Consider the following 7,901-nt stretch of genomic DNA (forward strand, 5'->3'; position numbering starts at 1 on the left):
AACATAACCAAATGTAAATAAATGTCTTAACTACACCCAAGTCCTGCCTCATCTGTCCCGATGACCTACAGAGAAACCTGCCTTACAACACTGACAACGAGCTGTCCTAGAAATGAAAAACCCTAAACATACTGTGGGGTGAGGGGGGAGGGGTATTGGGAAGATGGTGCACCCAGCGCCCCCCAAAGCCTGTCAACCATCCTTGGGTGAGATTCAAGTAACTGTTACTGCACAGCTGCACATGTGCTAATGGAAGAAAGTGCAGGCCAGAAACGGTCTCTGCATTTTGTTTTAACAGCTCCGTTAACCGGCATCGGAGCATGAGTTTACCAACTGTATTCTGCCAGAACTACTAATGTGCTTTATGACAAACATGCCACAGGATTGAATTCAAAGTGTGTACATCCATCCGCCAACTGTCGCTGCTGAGCAAAAATATCCTATAACGAGTGAGCTGTGGGGACTGCTTTCGAATGGTTTGTGTCCTCCAACGTATTCCACATCTTTGACATGTAATGTCCGCAACTGTGTACTTCGGAAATTTTCGTCAGAGGGCGTCCTGCGTTGGGTCGATGTCCCTCGAAGGCCTCCGTCAAGGGCTATGTCACCAGATGTTATAAATAGGACGCATGGCGCCTGTAGCCTCAGTTACGTTTTTTCCACAAACTTGTTTGCTTCGGAGTCTCGGCGCGCCTTGTGTATTCCTTGTGAATATGTCTTCTTCAACCCCTCCAACTCCGGAGTCTGGCTTTAAGACTTGGCGGGACTGCAAGTCTAAGATGTCGATTACGGACCCGCATTGCATTTGTTTGTGGTGTCTGGGCGAGAGTCATGACACCAACGACTGTTCCAAATGCCAGTCGCTGAATGCTAAGGCCTTGCGGGAGCGAAAGGAGACGTTACAGGTAGGTAGGGGTTCTAAACCCAGTAAGTCCCGTAGAGCTGCTAAGGGGCTGTCCACTGACGATTTGAGGGGCGACTCTCCTCGTCGGAAGGAGTCCCAGGGATCTTGGTCCCAGAGTGGTTCACGCCATTCGTCGTCCTTGTCTCGGCATTCTCAGAAGCGCTGTCACCGGTCGCCTTCCCTGTCCTCCTCCAGAGGATGGTGCCGTGAGGAAAGTGGCTTGTCCCACTAAGTCCTCGACTCTGGAGGAATGGGCAGCCTCAGGGAGCAGATGCTGCCGATTTTTCAATCCCAGGGCACAGTTCTGTCCGCGCCTTCGGAAGAAGCCGGCAGGGAATGGTCTCGGTCCGTGGCTCGTGCACCTTCGGGCTCGGGTCCTCAGTGCGGTACTCAACATTAACCTTCGAGGTCCCGTTCGGACAAGGTTCAGGTTGATCGCCAGAGACATGCTGCATCCAGGTCTCGGTCTTCGTCCCTGACGAAACCACAGAAATCTGGGAAGGGCTCGAGGTCGGCGTCGACTCCGTCGGCACTGTGTCTGTCGGATACGGATGTCGAAGCTTTGCCTTCGCACCAGCCCTCGGCGCCCTCTTCTGTCCCGAGGCAGGAGTTCATTCTTCCTCTGTATAATATCTACGAGGATGAGGAGAGGTCAGATTTGGAATTTGACCCTTTTGAGCCTGATGTGGCTCCTGTCTTTTCCGGGGACTGTCAGTTGGAGAGATACGTCAATCTCTTCATGATGCCAGTGGCTTCGACACTTCTCCTGAGGTGGAGTTTGGCAGGCCTGGGGCTCATGTTGAGTCCTTTTATAGGAGACTGATGGCTAGGGTCACTGAGTATCTTGGTTGGTCTAGTCCTCTGGAAGCATTTGTTCAGGTTGTCTTAACTGATATTTTGGATCAAGGTCCATCCTCTGACCCAGTGTTACCTTTTCATTTGACGTTGCAGAAAAGGGTGGCGGCTGCTTGGCAGACAGAGGAATCTCTTCCGGCTGTTAACCAGTCGTTAACTAAGAAATACCGCCCTTCCAGTAGCGACCCCAGCTACCTTTCCTCTCACCCCACTCCCAAGCGTTTGGTTGTTCAGGTGGCTACGGCCACCTCGAGGTAGGCGGCCTGCCCTGCCATCCCTCCTGATGGGGACGACCAACGCTTCGATGGTTGGGCACGCAAGGTGTTTTCTGCGGGGAGTATGGCGCTGAAGTCGGCCATCTCCACTTGTGCCTTAGCAAGATTTTCACACACTCTGTGGAATTGTGTTTCTCAAGCAGCTGAGCATATTCCCGAGGGGGAAGAAAGGGATGGGTTCCTTGCTCTCGTGCAAGATGGCATTTGTGAATCCCTTCAGTGGGGTTTGGACACGGATGACAGTGTTATCCGGTCAATGGCTGCGAGCACCGTTATACGCAGATTTGTGTGGTTGCGGAAGTCGGGTTTTGCTCCGGATGTTCAAGTCCGTCTACTGAAAATGCTCTTTGATGGCACGAATTTGTTTGGCAGCAAGGCTGACGAGAGCCTTGAGGTTCCAGACCTCAAGAGCTGCGGCTAAATCTTTGAGCGCAGCTGTGCGTCAACCTCTGCCTTTTCGTCACAGTGGACAGCAGTGGAGGGGAGGTTCCTTTCGTTACTACTCCTCTTTTCGTAGGACGTGAGGAGCCGCTAGTCAAAGGGGTCAACGTGAAAGTACCTGTGGTGGTCGGGGAAATAGAGTGGCAAAAGCTGCTCAGGCAGCTGCCTCCTTGCCTTCAGGCGCTGCCGCAGCCGCTCCAAAACAACTATGAGGCCACGTTCCATTGTTCGCCGGTTGGGGCAGACTGTCTCAGCATCTCGAAGAATGGTGAGCGGTTACTTCGGATGCGTGAGTTCTGGATACAATATTCCATGGCTACTGCCTTCCCTTTCTAAAGCGGCCTCACGACAATCCACCGGGGACTGTCTCTTTGAAGCTTCCGGATGTGCTCCTTGTGCAGGCAATCGTGACCCTGATGGAGAAAGGCGCTATAGAACTGGTGCCTGTAGCGGAGAGGAACAAGGGATGGTATTCCCCATATTTTTTTATTCCAAAGAAAGACGGGGGATTGAGACCCATTTTGGACTTGATTTGGTTGAACAAACTTCTCAGGAAGGACAAGCCCTTCGACTTCAGGATTGGTTGGTGTCGCTGGATTTACAGGATGCTTACTTTCGTGTGCCGATTCATCTAAAGCACAGAAAGTACCTGAGGTTTGCGGCTGCCAGCTCGCACTTTCAGTTTCAGGTCCTGCCATTCGGATTGACCTCCGCCCGAGGGTCTTCACCAAGCTAATGGTGGTGGCAGCATATCTCAGGCGAGGAGGGATTCATGTCTACCCCTACCTGGACGACTGGGTAATCTGTGCGTTCTCCCGAGCAAGTGATGGATCATCTCAGTCTCACCTGCCGCTCCCTCCACAAGCTGGGCTTCTCCCTCAATTATAAGAAGTCGCATCTGATGTTAGGCAATAACCTGTGCAGTTCCCTTAGGGACCACTGCAAAAGATTTAAGACTACAGGTGTTTGGCAGTAAACCCACTTGGTAGCAGTCTGTACCACACAGAATCACTTGGTAGCTGTGGCTGAGCAGTTGGACTTCCCTCAAGAAGAGTTAGGCAGTATATAGAGTATACACAATAGGTACAGAGACACAGTAGCACAAGCAAACACTGACCAGAGCTTTGGTGTAAAAGTATATCAATATTTAAAGACACACTTGTAAATTACGCTAGCAAAAAGAGGTAAGTAAATTCAGCACAGTCACTATCATATATATTCACAACCCTAATTACTTATTAGACAAGTCTTAGTGAGAAACACCACTTATTTTCAGACAGAGGTGAGTGCTTAACATAAGATGGCACTCTAATAAGTTAATAAAAAAAAGAGAGGGGAAAAGGCAGAGTTATGGAAGCACACAAGTTTCAATACTTTTACAAGAACCACAGTAAGGCAGTACAGGCAAAGTTCTACTGGAGAGCAAGGAAGTCAATTGCAAGGCCCACTCTTGGAGCAAGCAAAAGGGGTCCAGGTTCACACAGTGGGGTTATGCCCAAAGAGTCTTGTAGATAGTTTGCACAAAAAGGATGAAATTAAAGTCAGGAAAAGTTAGCTAGGTTGTCCCAGGCCAGCCCAGGTTAGAAAGTCGAGGCTTTACTGTCACCCCGAACGATCTGTCGCAAGGGAAGCCAGGCGGGACACCTTAAGTGTGAAGGAATCTCCAGCGGGGGCAGTTGTTCCTGGCGGCGGGTGCAAGTCGGTGTTTCGTCCAGAGGAAGAGGAGGTCTTGCCATGGAGGAAAGATGAAGGGAAGAAACCAGCCGCGGAGTTCTTCGGTTAAAAGGTACTACCCTTCTCTTCGCGGTAGTGGTAAACTGTGGTACTCCGGTTGCTGGGGTGCTTGGGACGGGCAAGACGGCCACGAGATTTTCCAGGAAGGTGAAAAGAAGGCAAAACTGGTTATCCCCACCAGTTAAAGGAAGAAGACTCTCCAGACTGGAGATCTCCTCTGTCGTCGGGAAAAGTGGTGAGACGGTTCAGCAGGGCTCCACCGGTGGTGTCGTCGTTGCAGGTCGGCTCAGCTTCTCCCTCCTCGGATTCTTAGGTCCTGTGGCGACTTCTGAAGTTCAAAGCCCTGCTTTTATGCAGCAAACCCCATTCATTCAGCCTAGCTGTCAATCAAACATGCTAAGTGGTGAGCCGGCCGGCTCACCACTTGGGCCAATCACACGAGTGCGACTTGAGTTACCAAGGTAACTCAGTCCAGGGTGCCTAAACCCCCTCCCACACCCCCTGTGGTACCCAGACAGAGTTGCACCACTTTTGGAGGCTTCTGTGGAGAAGCCCGCCAAAAAGTGGAACAAAGGGCTCGACTTGGGTTGGAGTCACAGAAGAGAACACAAACGCCATTTTAGAATCGAGTTCTGGCAAAAAATACCAACCGGCGAATTAATATTAAATAAACCAGCGGTATGTTCGAAGCTATAAGAATTAAATGATTAAAGTTGGTAGCCTCGAACAATGGGAAAATCCCATAGAGATATATTCGCGGTCGAATATAAAAAGTAGTATCCACTGCCACCAGCCAAAACTCGATCAGGGGGGACGGAGACGTGCCCCTTCGAACAACAGACCCCGGGGCAATCAAATTGCCCCGACCAGTACGTCCACAATATGATGGTTTGTACTGGTTTCTGTTCATAATTAGGGACTAGTAAAGCCAATGATGACTTTACATGCCCTGGGAGACAGTAGTCAGTCCCAGGGTATGGAGTCTATGTTGGGGGGTCGCTACAACACCCCTGGGTTACGGCACAGAGGGTGCTGTGTAACCCACATCAAAAACACATGAGACCCTATGGAGTAAAAGACCCCATAGCCCATAAAACACATGGAAAGAAAAAGGAACACCTCAAATCATGTCTAAGAGTGGGAGTAAAAGAGTCTCACTCTTAGCAGGAGAAAAGAATAAACCCCAAAAATCCAGCAAAGCTGCTGGGGGACTCACTAGGTTTGGGAAATTAGCCTTTACAGAGAATTCTCCCTAACATCTGACACCTTCAACACAGCCCTGATGTACTGGAGCTGTTGGGGACACGTCCTTGGGGGAAGTACTCGCCTCCCAGCGTGAGGGCTCATCAGATTGTGCAGATGGTGGAAAAATTTCAACATGCCCAGCATCTCCCGGCTTTCAAATTCTTAAGGTTGCTCGGCCTCATGGCATCCTGCATTTTTCTGGTGCCAGAGGCCAGGCTGAGGATGAGATCCCTGCAATGGGTCCTCAAGATGCAGGTTTCCCAATTCTCAGGCAAGATGTCGGTTCCCGTTCAGATTCCACTTTTGGTCTCAGGATCTTCTGTGGCGGGCCAACAAGGGGATCCTGATGAAGGGGGGCCGTTTTGGCAACCGTGGCCAGAGGTGACCGTAGTGACGGATGCTTCCCTCACAGGATGGGGAGCTCATGCCAACGAGTTGACTGCCAGTGGTCGTTGGTCTCTGTCGGAGTCCAAACTCCACATCAACCTGTTGGAGCTGAGGGCCATCAGGCTGGTCCTGATGGCTTTTCTGCCGTCTGTGCGGGGGAAGAGTGTCCTGATCATGACAGACAACACAGTGGCCATGCATTACCTCAACAAAAAAGGGGGGTAGGATCACTCCCATTGTGCAGAGAGGCGATGCAGCTCTGGTTCTGGGCAATCCAGCAGGGAATATCACTCTCAGCAGTACATCTTGCCGGAGAGGAGAATGCAGCAGCGGATGCTCTGAGCAGGCAGAGCACAGTCTCTCACGAGTCGGAGTTGGTTCAGGAAGTCCTTCTGAAGATATTCACCCTTTGGGGAACCCCACAAGTGGATCTCTTCGCGACCAGTGCCAACCAGAAGTGTGAGAGATTCTGCTCAAGGCAATTTCCTCTGGGAGGAGCCTTAGGAGACACATTTGTCGTGGATTGGTCATACCCACTTCTGTACGCGTTTCCTATGGTCCCTGTCATTCCTCAAGTGTTAAGGAGGTTGCGGAGGTTCAGATCCCACATTATCCTCATTGCTCCGGATAGGGCCAGGAGAGCGTGGTTACCCGGACCTTCTAGAAATGTCCATCTGCCTTCCACGCCGTCTAACCTATCGAGAGGATCTTCTCTCTCTCGTGTGCGAGGGGGTGGGTGGGTTGCGCTTCTCCATCCAGAGGTCAAGACTCTCAAACTTCACGCTTGGTATCTGAAATGTTGAGATATAAGGATTGGGACCTCCCGGACGCAACCAAATCCCTGTACCGTTGGCGTAAATTTTGCGACTGGTGCAGAGGACAAGATGTGAATCCTTTTCAGTGTTCCTAGAATGTTCTTATTTTAAGATTCCTTTGCTGTCCCAATTTCTAAAAGGGCTCACTAATGTGTTCCCACCGTCCCCATTTCAGGTGCCGGTTTGGGATCTCAATTTGGTCTTGAAATTCCTGATGGGTGCTCCATTTGAACCTTTGCACTCTTGTCCTTTGAGACTGTTGTCTTTCAAGACAGTTTTCTTGGTTGCGGTTACATCTGCTCGCAGAGTGAGTGAATTGCAGGCACTTTCATCTAAGCCGCCCTTTACTGTGTTGCACAAGGATAGGGTTGTACTGAGGGTATCTCCTTCCTTTCTACCTTAGGTAGTGTCTGAGTTTCATTTAAGCCAGAAAGTGGTACTTCCTGCTTTCTATCCTCCTCCTCATCCTGGTAAGGAAGAGGAGCGACTCCATAGGTTGGACCCCAGGAGAGCTCTGAGCTTTTATATTTCTAGGATGTCCAGGATCAGAGTGGACGATCAACTCTTTGTGGGGTATGCTGGACACCGATTGGGCCAGGCTGTTACCAAACAGACCTTGTCCAGGTGTATTATCCTCACCATTACTGAATGTTACAGATTGGCGGGCAAGGACCCTCCTGAAGGGTTGCGAGCTCATTCAACTATGAGCGTCGCTACTTCAACAGCCCTGCAGTGGAGAGTTCCTATTAGGAATATTTGTGACGCAGCGACATGGGCTTCTATCCACACCTTTGTCAAACATTACTCCCTGGATGCGCTCCATGGTCAAGATATGGCCTTTGGTAAGGCGGTTCTTTATTCTGCCATCTGATTGGGTATTCTAAATTCTTGTCCCTCATCCATTTTATTATACTGCTTTGGGAGTATGTCAAAGATGTGGAATACGTTGGAGGACACAATCCATTCGAAGAACAGGTTACTTACCAACTGGTAACGTTCTTTCGACTGGATGTTCCTCCGACGTATTCCACATCGCCCTCCCAGCCTGCCCCTCTGGAGAATTTCCTATGCTATTGCAGCTTACGTTCCCTCAAGGCTATGCGCAGTCCAGCAGGCATTGGGTATGAGCATGTTGCACGTTATGGAGGAAAAAACATAAACTGAGGCTACAGGCGCCGTGCGTCCTATTTATAACATCCGGTGATGTTGCCCTCGACGGAGGCCTTCGAGGGACATCAACCCAAG

Source organism: Ambystoma mexicanum, chromosome 5q, assembly GCF_040938575.1.
Source record: "Ambystoma mexicanum isolate Mex_15411 chromosome 5q, UKY_AmexF1_1, whole genome shotgun sequence".
In the NCBI taxonomy this organism is placed as follows: domain Eukaryota; kingdom Metazoa; phylum Chordata; class Amphibia; order Caudata; family Ambystomatidae; genus Ambystoma; species Ambystoma mexicanum.